The sequence below is a fragment of the Pristiophorus japonicus genome, chromosome 22 (assembly GCF_044704955.1).
Source record: "Pristiophorus japonicus isolate sPriJap1 chromosome 22, sPriJap1.hap1, whole genome shotgun sequence".
NCBI classification, from domain to species: domain Eukaryota; kingdom Metazoa; phylum Chordata; class Chondrichthyes; family Pristiophoridae; genus Pristiophorus; species Pristiophorus japonicus.
Genome location: NC_091998.1, coordinates 35,716,394 through 35,731,288, shown reverse-complemented (window position 1 = coordinate 35,731,288; position 14,895 = coordinate 35,716,394).

The window sequence follows — 14,895 nt, the reverse complement described above, 5'->3', positions numbered from 1 at the left end:
ACAGTGGTCCAGCAACTGAAAATGATCCTCTAACTGACAACGATCCTGTAACGGACAATGATCCTGTAACTGGCAGTGATCGCATAACTGACAATGATCCTGTAACGGACAATGATCCTGCTACGGACAGTGATCCTGTAACTGACAATGATCCTGTAACAGACAGTGATCCTGTAACTGACAATGATCCTGTAAATGACAATGATCCTGTAATGGATAGTGATACTGTAAGGGACACTGATCCTGCAACTGACAGTGATCCTGTAACGGACAGTGATCCTGTAACTGACAATGATCCTGTAACTGACAGTGATCCTGCAACAGACAATGATCCTGCAACTGACAATGTTCCTGCAATTGACAATGATCCTGTAATGGACAGTGATCCTGTAACGGACAATGATCCTAACACGGACAGTGATCCTGCAACTGACAATGATCCTGCAACTGACAATGATCCTGTAACTGACAGTGATCTTGTTACTGACAGTGATCCGATAACTGACAATGATCCTATAACTGACAGTGATCCTGTAACTGACAATGATCCTGCAACTGACAATAATCCTGTAATGGGCAATGATCCTGTAACTGACAATCATACTGAAACAGAAAATGATCCTGTAATGGACAGTGATCTTGTAATGACAATGATCCTGTCACAGACAGCGATCCTGTAACTGACAATGATCCTGCAACTGAAAATGATCCTGGAATTGACAATGATCCTGTATCTGACAATGATCCTGCAACGAACAATGATCTTGTAACGGACAATGATCCTGTAATGGACAATGAACCTGTCACGGACAATGATCCTGTAATGGACAATGATCCTGTAACAGACAGTGATCCTGTAACTGAAAATGATCCTGCAACTGACAATGATCCTGTAACGGACAATGATCCTGTAACTGGCAGTGATCCTGAAACTGACAATGATCCTGTAATGGACAATGATCCTGAAACTGACAATGATCCTGCAACTGACAATGATCCTGTAATGGACAATGATCCTGTAACTGACAGTCATCCTGTAACAGACAATGACCCTGTAACGGAAAGTGATTCTGTAACTGACAGTCATCCTGCAACTGACAATGATCCTGTAACGGACAATGATCTCGTAATGGACAATGATCCTGTAATGGACAATGATCATGTAATGGAGAGTGATTCAGAAACTGAAAATGATTCTCTAACTGACAACGATCCTGTAACTGACAATGATCCTGTAACTGGTAGTGATCCCGTAACTGACAATGATCCTGTAACGGACAATGATCCTGTATCGGACAGTGATCCTGTAACTGACAATAATCCTGTCAGGGAAATCTATCGTGTAATGGACAGTGATCCTGTAACAGACAGTGATCCTATAATGGACAATGATCCTGTCACGGACAGTGATCCTGTAACTGACAATGATCCTGTAACTGACAATGATCCTGGAACGGACAATGATCCTGTAACTGACAATGATCCTGCAACGGACAATGATCCTGTAACAGACAGTGATCATGTAACTGACAATAATCCTGCAACTGACAATGATCCTGTAATGGACAGTGATCATGTAACTGACAATGATCTTGTAACAGACAGTGATCCTGTAACTGACAATGATCCTGTAACTGACAATGATCCTGTAATGGATAGTGATCCTGTAATGGACACTGATCCTGCAACTGACAGTGATCCTGTAACGGAAAGTGATCATGTAACTGACAATGATCCTGCAACTGACAATGATCCTGTAATGGACAGTGATCATGTAACTGACAATGATCTTGTAACAGACAGTGATCCTGTAACAGACAGTGATCCTGTAACTGACAATGATCCTGTAAATGACAATGATCCTGTAATGGATAGTGATACAGTAAGGGACACTGATCCTGCAACTGACAGTGATCCTGTAACGGACAGTGATCCTGTAACTGACAATGATCCTGTAAATGACAGTGATCCTGCAACAGACAATGAGACTGCAACTGACAATGTTCCTGCAATTGACAATGATCCTGTAATGGACAGTGATCCTGTAACGGACAATGATCCTAACATGGACAGTGATCCTGCAACTGACAATGATCCTGCAACTGACAATGATCCTGTAACTGACAGTGATCTTGTTACTGACAGTGATCCGATAACTGACAATGATCCTATAACTGACAGTGATCCTGTAACTGACAATGATCCTGCAACTGACAATAATCCTGTAATGGACAATGATCTTGTAATGACAATGATCCTGTCACAGACAGCGATCCTGTAACTGACAATGATCCTGTCAGGGTAATTCATCCTGTAATGGACAGTGATCCTGTAACGGACAGTGATCCTATAATGGACAATGATCCTGTCACAGACAGTGATCCTGTAACTGACAATGATCCTGCAACTGAAAATGATCCTGGAATTGACAATGATCCTGTATCTGACAATGATCCTGCAACGGACAATGATCTTGTAACGGACAATGATCCTGTAATGGACAATGAACCTGTCACGGACAATGATCCTGTAATGGACAATGATCCTGTAACAGACAGTGATCCTGTAACTGAAAATGATCCTGCAACTGACAATGATCCTGTAACGGACAATGATCCTGTAACTGGCAGTGATCCTGAAACTGACAATGATCCTGTAATGGACAATGATCCTGAAACTGACAATGATCCTGCAACTGACAATGATCCTGTAATGGACAATGATCCTGTAACTGACAGTCATCCTGTAACAGACAATGACCCTGTAACGGAAAGTGATTCTGTAACTGACAATGATCGTGCAACTGACAATGATCCTGTAACGGACAATGATCTCGTAATGGACAATGATCCTGTAATGGACAATGATCATGTAATGGACAGTGATTCAGTAACTGAAAATGATTCTCTAACTGACAACGATCCTGTAACTGACAATGATCCTGTAACTGGTAGTGATCCCGTAACTGACAATGATCCTGTAACGGACAATGATCCTGTATCGGACAGTGATCCTGTAACTGACAATGATCCTGTCAGGGAAATTTATCGTGTAATGGACAGTGATCCTGTAACGGACAGTGATCCTATAATGGACAATGATCCTGTCACGGACAGTGATCCTGTAACTGACAATGATCCTGTAACTGACAATGATCCTGGAACGGACAATGATCCTGTAACTGACAATGATCCTGCAACGTACAATGATCCTGTAACAGACAGTGATCATGTAACTGACAATGATCCTGCAACTGACAATGATCCTGTAATGGACAGTGATCATGTAACTGACAATGATCCTGTAACAGACAGTGATCCTGTAACTGACAATGATCCTGTAATGGATAGTGATCCTGTAATGGACACTGATCCTGCAACTGACAGTGATCCTGTAACGGAAAGTGATCCTGTAACTGACAATGATCGTGTAACTGACAGTGATCCTGTAGTGGACAATGATCGTGTAACTGAAAATGATCATGTAATTGACAATGATCCTGTAACTGACAATGATCCTGGAACGGACAGTGATCCTGTAATGGACAATGATCCTGACACGGACAGTGATCCTATAACTGACAATGATCCTATAACTGACAGTGATCCTGTAACTGACAATGATCCTGCAACTGACAATCATCCTGTACTGGACAATCATCCTGCAACAGACAATCATTCTGTAACAAACAATGATCCTGTAACGGAAAGTGATTCTGTAACTGGCAGTGATCCTGCAACTGACAATGATCCTGCAACGGACAGTGATCTGTAACTGACAATGATCCTGTAACAGACAGTGATCCTGCAACAGACAATGAGACTGCAACTGACAATGTTCCTGCAATTGACAATGATCCTGTAATGGACAGTGATCCTGTAACGGACAATGATCCTAACACGGACAGTGATCCTGCAACTGACAATGATCCTGCAACTGACAATGATCCTGTAACTGACAGTGATCTTGTTACTGACAGTGATCCGATAACTGACAATGATCCTATAACTGACAGTGATCCTGTAACTGACAATGATCCTGCAACTGACAATAATCCTGTTACGGACAATGATCTTGTAATGACAATGATCCTGTCACAGACAGCGATCCTGTAACTGACAATGATCCTCTCAGGGTAATTCATCCTGTAATGGACAGTGATCCTGTAACGGACAGTGATCCTATAATGGACAATGATCCTGTCACAGACAGTGATCCTGTAACTGACAATGATCCTGCAACTGGAAATGATCCTGGAATTGACAATGATCCTGTATCTGACAATGATCCTGCAACGGACAATGATCTTGTAACGGACAATGATCCTGTAATGGACAATGAACCTGTCACGGACAATGATCCTGTAATGGACAATGATCCTGTAACAGACAGTGATCCTGTAACTGAAAATGATCCTGCAACTGACAATGATCCTGTAACGGACAATGATCCTGTAACTGGCAGTGATCCTGAAACTGACAATGATCCTGTAATGGACAATGATCCTGAAACTGACAATGATCCTGCAACATACAATGATCCTGTAATGGACAATGATCCTGTAACTGACAGTCATCCTGTAACAGACAATGACCCTGTAACGGAAAGTGATTCTGTAACTGACAATGATCCTGCAACTGACAATGATCCTGTAACGGACAATGATCTCGTAATGGACAATGATCCTGTAATGGACAATGATCATGTAATGGACAGTGATTCAGTAACTGAAAATGATTCTCTAACTGACAACGATCCTGTAACTGACAATGATCCTGTAACTGGTAGTGATCCCGTAACTGACAATGATCCTGTAACGGACAATGATCCTGTATCGTACAGTGATCCTGTAACTGACAATGATCCTGTCAGGGAAATTTATCGTGTAATGGACAGTGATCCTGTAACGGACAGTGATCCTATAATGGACAATGATCCTGTCACAGACAGTGATCCTGTAACTGACAATGATCCTGTAACTGACAATGATCCTAGAACGGACAATGATCCTGTAACTGACAATGATCCTGCAACGGACAATGATCCTGTAACAGACAGTGATCATGTAACTGACAATGATCCTGCAACTGACAATGATCCTGTAATGGACAGTGATCGTGTAACTGACAATGATCCTGTAACAGACAGTGATCCTGTAACTGACAATGATCCTTTAATGGATAGTGATCCTGTAATGGACACTGATCCTGCAACTGAAAATGATCATGTAATTGACAATGATCCTGTAACTGACAATGATCCTGGAACGGACAGTGATCCTGTAATGGACAATGATCCTGACACGGACAGTGATCCTATAACTGACAATGATCCTATAACTGACAGTGATCCTGTAACTGACAATGATCCTGCAACTGACAATCATCCTGTACTGGACAATCATCCTGCAACAGACAATCATTCTGTAACAAACAATGATCCTGTAACGGAAAGTGATTCTGTAACTGGCAGTGATCCTGCAACTGACAATGATCCTGCAACGGACAGTGATCTGTAACTGACAATGATCCTGTAACAGACAGTGATCCTGCAACTGACAATGATCCTGTAACTGACAATGATCCTGTAATGGACAGTGATCCTGTAACGGACAATGATCCTGCAACTGACAGTGATCCTGCAATGGACAGTGATCCTGCAAATGACAATGATCCTGTAACTGACAGTGATCCTGTAACTGACAATGATCCTGTAAATGACAGTGATCCTGTAATGGATAGTGATACTGTAAGGGACACTGATCCTGCAACTGACAGTGATCCTGTAACGGACAGTGATCCTGTAACTGACAATGATCCTGTAACTGACAGTGATCCTGCAACAGACAATGAGACTGCAACTGACAATGTTCCTGCAATTGACAATGATCCTGTAATGGACAGTGATCCTGTAACGGACAATGATCCTAACACGGACAGTGATCCTGCAACTGACAATGATCCTGCAACTGACAATGATCCTGTAACTGACAGTGATCTTGTTACTGACAGTGATCCGATAACTGACAATGATCCTATAACTGACAGTGATCCTGTAACTGACAATGATCCTGCAACTGACAATAATCCTGTAATGGACAATGATCCTGTAACTGACAATCATACTGAAACAGAAAATTATCCTGTAATGGACAGTGATCTTGTAATGACAATGATCCTGTCACAGACAGCGATCCTGTAACTGACAATGATCCTGCAACTGAAAATGATCCTGGAATTGACAATGATCCTGTATCTGACAATGATCCTGCAACGGACAATGATCTTGTAACGGACAATGATCCTGTAATGGACAATGAACCTGTCACGGACAATGATCCTGTAATGGACAATGATCCTGTAACAGACAGTGATCCTGTAACTGAAAATGATCCTGCAACTGACAATGATCCTGTAACGGACAATGATCCTGTAACTGGCAGTGATCCTGAAACTGACAATGATCCTGTAATGGACAATGATCCTGAAACTGACAATGATCCTGCAACTGACAATGATCCTGTAATGGACAATGATCCTGTAACTGACAGTCATCCTGTAACAGACAATGACCCTGTAACGGAAAGTGATTCTGTAACTGACAATGATCCTGCAACTGACAATGATCCTGTAATGGACAATGATCTCGTAATGGACAATGATCCTGTAATGGACAATGATCATGTAATGGACAGTGATTCAGTAACTGAAAATGATTCTCTAACTGACAACTATCCTGTAACTGACAATGATCCTGTAACTGGTAGTGATCCCGTAACTGACAATGATCCTGTAACGGACAATGATCCTGTATCGGACAGTGATCCTGTAACTGACAATAATCCTGTCAGGGAAATTTATCGTGTAATGGACAGTGATCCTGTAACGGACAGTGATCCTATAATGGACAATGATCCTGTCACAGACAGTGATCCTGTAACTGACAATGATCCTGTAACTGACAATGATCCTAGAACGGACAATGATCCTGTAACTGACAATGATCCTGCAACGGACAATGATCCTGTAACAGACAGTGATCATGTAACTGACAATGATCCTGCAACTGACAATGATCCTGTAATGGACAGTGATCATGTAACTGACAATGATCCTGTAACAGACAGTGATCCTGTAACTGACAATGATCCTGTAACTGACAATGATCCTGTAATGGATAGTGATCCTGTAATGGACACTGATCCTGCAACTGACAGTGATCCTGTAACGGAAAGTGATCCTGTAACTGACAATGATCCTGTAACTGACAGTGATCCTGTAATGGACAATGATCGTGTAACTGAAAATGTTCCTGTAATTGACAATGATCCTGTAACTGACAATGATCCTGGAACGGACAGTGATCCTGTAATGGACAATGATCCTGACACGGACAGTGATCCTATAACTGACAATGATCCTATAACTGACAGTGATCCTGTAACTGACAATGATCCTGCAACTGACAATCATCCTGTACTGGACAATCATCCTGCAACAGACAATCATTCTGTAACAAACAATGATCCTGTAACGGAAAGTGATTCTGTAACTGGCAGTGATCCTGCAACTGACAATGATCCTGCAACGGACAGTGATCTGTAACTGACAATGATCCTGTAACAGACAGTGATCCTGCAACTGACAATGATCCTGTAACTGACAATGATCCTGTAATGGACAGTGATCCTGTAACGGACAATGATCCTGCAACTGACAGTGATCCTGTAATGGACAGTGATCCTGCAAATGACAATGATCCTGTAACTGACAGTGATCCTGTAACTGAAAATGATCCTGCAAATGACAATGATCCTGTAATGGATAGTGATACTGTAAGGGACACTGATCCTGCAACTGACAGTGATCCTGTAACGGACAGTGATCCTGTAACTGACAATGATCCTGGAACGGACAGTGATCCTGTAATGGACAATGATCCTGACACGGACAGTGATCCTATAACTGACAATGATCCTATAACTGACAGTGATCCTGCAACTGACAATGATCCTGCAACTGACACTCATCCTGTACTGGACAATCATCCTGCAACAGACAATCATTCTGTAACAAACAATGATCCTGTAACGGAAAGTGATTCTGTAACTGGCAGTGATCCTGCAACTGACAATGATCCTGTAACGGACAGTGATCTGTAACTGACAATGGTCCTGTAACAGACAGTGATCCTGCAACTGACAATGATCCTGTAACTGACAATGATCCTGTAATGGACAGTGATCCTGTAACGGACAATGATCCTGCAACTGACAGTGATCCTGCAATGGACAGTGATCCTGCAAATGACCATGATCCTGTAACTGACAGTGATCCTGTAACTGACAATGATCCTGTAAATGACAATGATCCTGTAATGGATAGTGATACTGTAAGGGACACTGATCCTGCACCTGACAGTGATCCTGTAACGGACAGTGACCTGTAACTGACAATGATCCTGTAACTGACAGTGATCCTGCAACAGACAATGAGACTGCAACTGACAATGTTCCTGCAATTGACAATGATCCTGTAATGGACAGTGATCCTGTAACGGACAATGATCCTAACACGGACAGTGATCCTGCAACTGACAATGATCCTGTAATGGATAGTGATACTGTAAGGGACACTGATCCTGCAACTGACAGTGATCCTGTAACGGACAGTGATCCTGTAACTGACAATGATCCTGTAACTGACAGTGATCCTGCAACAGACAATGATCCTGCAACTGACAATGTTCCTGCAATTGACAATGATCCTGTAATGGACAGTGATCCTGTAACGGACAATGATCCTAACACGGACAGTGATCCTGCAACTGACAATGATCCTGCAACTGACAATGATCCTGTAACTGACAGTGATCTTGTTACTGACAGTGATCCGATAACTGACAATGATCCTATAACTGACAGTGATCCTGTAACTGACAATGATCCTGCAACTGACAATAATCCTGTAATGGACAATGATCCTGTAACTGACAATCATACTGAAACAGAAAATGATCCTGTAATGGACAGTGATCTTGTAATGACAATGATCCTGTAACTGACAATGATCCTGTAACTGACAATGATCCTGTCAGGGTAATTCACCCTGTAATGGACAGTGATCCTGTAACGGACAGTGATCCTATAATGAACAATGATCCTGTCACAGACAGCGATCCTGTAACTGACAATGATCCTGCAACTGAAAATGATCCTGGAATTGACAATGATCCTGTATCTGACAATGATCCTGCAACGGACAATGATCTTGTAACGGACAATGATCCTGTAATGGACAATGAACCTGTCACGGACAATGATCCTGTAATGGACAATGATCCTGTAACAGACAGTGATCCTGTAACTGAAAATGATCCTGCAACTGACAATGATCCTGTAACGGACAATGATCCTGTAACTGGCAGTGATCCTGAAACTGACAATGATCCTGTAATGGACAATGATCCTGAAACTGACAATGATCCTGCAACTGACAATGATCCTGTAATGGACAATGATCCTGTAACTGACAGTCATCCTGTAACAGACAATGACCCTGTAACGGAAAGTGATTCTGTAACTGACAATGATCCTGCAACTGACAATGATCCTGTAACGGACAATGATCTCGTAATGGACAATGATCCTGTAATGGACAATGATCATGTAATGGAGAGTGATTCAGTAACTGAAAATGATCCTGTAACTGACAACGATCCTGTAACTGACAATGATCCTGTAACTGGTAGTGATCCCGTAACTGACAATGATCCTGTAACGGACAATGATCCTGTATCGGACAGTGATCATGTAACTGACAATGATCCTGCAACTGACAATGATCCTGTAATGGACAGTGATCATGTAACTGACAATGATCCTGTAACAGTCAGTGATCCTGTAACTGACAATGATCCTGTAACTGACAATGATCCTGTAATGGATAGTGATCCTGTAATGGACACTGATCCTGCAACTGACAGTGATCCTGTAACGGAAAGTGATCCTGTAACTGACAATGATCCTGTAACTGACAGTGATCCTGTAATGGACAATGATCGTGTAACTGAAAATGATCCTGTAATTGACAATGATCCTGTAACTGACCATGATCCTGGAACGGACAGTGATCCTGTAATGGACAATGATCCTGACACAGACAGTGATCCTATTACTGACAATGATCCTATAACTGACAGTGATCCTGTAACTGACAATGATCCTGCAACTGACAATCATCCTGTACTGGACAATCATCCTGCAACAGACAATCATTCTGTAACAAACAATGATCCTGTAACGGAAAGTGATTCTGTAACTGGCAGTGATCCTGCAACTGACAATGATCCTGTAATGGACAGTGATCTGTAACTGACAATGATCCTGTAACAGACAGTGATCCTGCAACTGACAATGATCCTGTAACTGACAATGATCCTGTAATGGACAGTGATCCTGTAACGGACAATGATCCTGCAACTGACAGTGATCCTGTAATGGACAGTGATCCTGCAAATGACAATGATCCTGTAACTGACAGTGATCCTGTAACTGACAATCATCCTGTAACTGACAATGATCCTGTAATTGACAATGATCCTGGAACTGAAAATGATCCTGTAATGGACAGTGATCTTGTAATGACAATGATCCTGTAACTGACAATGATCCTGTAACTGACAATGATCCTGTCAGGGAAATTCATCCTGTAATGGACAGTGATCCTGTAACGGACAGTGATCCTATAATGGACAATGATCCTGTCACAGACAGTGATCCTGTAACTGACAATGATCCTGCAACTGAAAATGATCCTGGAATTGACAATGATCCTGTATCTGACAATGATCCTGCAACGGACAATGATCTTGTAACGGACAATGATCCTGCAATGGACAATGAACCTGTCACGGACAATGATCCTGTAATGGACAATGATCCTGTAACAGACAATGATCCTGTAACTGAAAATGATCCTGCAACTGACAATGATCCTGCAACGGACAGTGATCCTGTAACTGGCAGTGATCCTGAAACTGACAATGATCCTGTAATGGACAATGATCCTGAAACTGACAATGATCCTGCAACTGACAATGATCCTGTAATGGACACTGATCCTGTAACTGACAGTCATCCTGTAACAGACAATGACCCTGAAACGGAAAGTGATTCTGTAACTGACAATGATCCTGCAACTGACAATGATCCTGTAACGGACAATGATCTCGTAATGCACAATGATCCTGTAACGGACAATGATCATGTAATGGACAGTGATTCAGTAACTGAAAATGATTCTCTAACTGACAACGATCCTGTAACTGACAATGATCCTGTAACTGGTAGTGATCCCGTAACTGACAATGATCCTGTAACGGACAATGATCCTGTATCGGACAGTGATCCTGTAACTGACAATGATCCTGTCAGGGAAATTTATCGTGTAATGGACAGTGATCCTGTAATGGACAGTGATCCTATAATGGACAATGATCCTGTCACGGACAGTGATCCTGTAACTGACAATGATCCTGTAACTGACAATGATCCTGGAACGGACAATGATCCTGTAACTGACAATGATCCTGCAACGGACAATGATCCTGTAACAGACAGTGATCATGTAACTGACAATGATCCTGCAACTGACAATGATCCTGTAATGGACAGTGATCATGTAACTGACAATGATCCTGTAACAGACAGTGATCCTGTAACTGACAATGACCCTGTAACTGACAATGATCCTGTAATGGATAGTGATCCTGTAATGGACACCGATCCTGCAACTGACAGTGATCCTGTAACGGAAAGTGGTCCTGTAACTGACAATGATCCTGTAACTGACAGTGATCCTGTAATGGACAATGATCGTGTAACTGAAAATGATCCTGTAATTGACAATGATCCTGTAACTGAGAATGATCCTGGAACGGACAGTGATCCTGTAATGGACAATGATCCTGACACGGACAGTGATCCTATAACTGACAATGATCCTATAACTGACAGTGATCCTGTAACTGACAATTATCCTGCAACTGACAATGATCCTGTAACGGACAATGATCCTGTAACTGGCAGTGATCCTGTAACTGAAAATGATCCTGTAAATGACAATGATCCTGTAATGGATAGTGATCCTGTAAGGGACACTGATCCTGCAACTGAGAGTGATCCTGTAACGGACAATCATCCTGTAACTGACAATGATCCTGTAATGGACAGTGATGCTGTAACCGACAGTGATCCTCTCACTGAAAATGATCCTGCAATGAACAATGATCCTGCAACGGACAGTGATCCTGTAACTGACAATGATCATGTAATGGACAGAGATTCTGTTACGGACAATTATCCTGTAACTGACAATGATCCTGTAACTGACCATGATCCTGTCACGGACAGTGATCCTGTAACGGACAGTGATCCTGCAATGGACAGTGATCCTGTAACTGACAGTGATCCTGTGACGGACAATGATGCTGCAACTGAAAATGATCCTGTATCGGACAATGATCCTGTAACTGACAATGATCCCATAACGGACAATGATCCTGTAACTGACAATTATCCTGTAACGGACAATGATGCTGTAACCGACAATGATCCTGTAACGGACAATGATCCTGTAACTGACAATGATCCTGTAATGGACAGTGATCCTGTAATGGACAGTGATCCTGTAACGGACAATGATCCTGTAACTGACAGTGATCCTGTAATGGACAATGATCTTGTAACGGACAATGATCCTGTAAAAGACAATGAACTTGTAATGGACAGTGGTCCAGCAACTGAAAATGATCCTCTAACTGACAACGATCCTGTAACGGACAATGATCCTGTAACTGGCAGTGATCCCATAACTGAAAATGATCCTGTAACGGACAATGATCCTGCAACGGACAGTGATCCTGTAACTGACAATGATCCTGTAACAGACAGTTATCCTGTAACTGACAAAATCCTGTAAATGACAATGATCCTGTAATGGATAGTGATACTGTAAGGGACACTGATCCTGCAACTGACAGTGATCCTGTAATGGACAGTGATCCTGTAACTGACAATGATCCTGTAACTGACAGTGATCCTGCAACAGACAATGATCCTGCAACTGACAATGTTCCTGCAATTGACAATGATCCTGTAATGGACAGTGATCCTGTAACGGACAATGATCCTAACACGGACAGTGATCCTGCAACTGACAATGATCCTGCAACTGACAATGATCCTGTAACTGACAGTGATCTTGTTACTGACAGTGATCCGATAACTGACAATGATCCTATAACTGACAGTGATCCTGTAACTGACAATGATCCTGCAACTGACAATAATCCTGTAATGGACAATGATCCTATAACTGACAATCATCCTGAAACAGACAATGATCCTGTAACGGACAGTGATCCTGTAACTGACAATGATCCTGGAACTGAAAATGATCCTGTAATGGACAGTGATCCTTAAAGACAATGATCCTGTAACTGACAATGATCCTGTAACTGACAATGATCCTGTCAGGGAAATTCATCCTGTAATGGACAGTGATCCTGTAACGGACAGTGATCCTATAATGGACAATGATCCTGTCACAGACAGTAATCCTGTAACTGACAATGATCCTGCAACTGAAAATGATCCTGGAATTGACAATGATCCTGTATCTGACAATGATCCTGCAACTGACAATAATCCTGTAATGGACAATGATCCTGTAACTGACAATCATCCTGTAACTGACAATGATCCCGTAATTGACAATGATCCTGGAACTGAAAATGATCCTGTAATGGACAGTGATCTTGTAATGACAATGATCCTGTAACTGACAATGATCCTGTAACTGACAATGATCCTGTCAGGGAAATTCATCCTGTAATGGACAGTGATCCTGTAACGGACAGTGATCCTATAATGGACAATGATCCTGTCACAGACAGTGATCCTGTAACTGACAATGATCCTGCAACTGAAAATGATCCTGGAATTGACAATGATCCTGTATCTGACAATGATCCTGCAACGGACAATGATCTTGTAACGGACAATGATCCTGCAATGGACAATGAACCTGTCACGGACAATGATCCTGTAATGGACAATGATCCTGTAACAGACAATGATCCTGTAACTGAAAATGATCCTGCAACTGACAATGATCCTGTAACGGACAGTGATCCTGTAACTGGCAGTGATCCTGAAACTGACAATGATCCTGTAATGGACAATGATCCTGTATCTGACAATGATCCTGCAACGGACAATGAACCTGCAACTGAAAATGATCCTGGAATTGACAATGATCCTGTATCTGACAATGATCCTGCAACGGACAATGATCTTGTAATGGACAATGATCCTGTAATGGACAATGAACCTGTCACGGACAATGATCCTGTAACGGACAATGATCCTGTAACTGGCAGTGATCCTGAAACTGACAATGATCCTGTAATGGACAATGATCCTGAAACTGACAATGATCCTGCAACTGACAATGATCCTGTAATGGACAATGATCCTGTAACTGACAGTCATCCTGTAACAGACAATGACCCTGTAACGGAAAGTGATTCTGTAACTGACAATGATCCTGCAACTGACAATGATCCTGTAACGGACAATGATCTCGGAATGGACAATGATCCTGTAACGGACAATGATCATGTAATGGACAGTGAATCAGTAACTGAAAATGATTCTCCATCTGACAACGATCCTGTAACTGACAATGATCCTGCAACTGGTAGTGATCCCGTAACTGACAATGATCCTGTAACTGACAATGATCCTGTAATGGACAGTGATCATGTAACTGACAATGATCCTGTCAGGGAAATTGATCGTGTAATGGACAGTGATCCTGTAACGGACAGTGA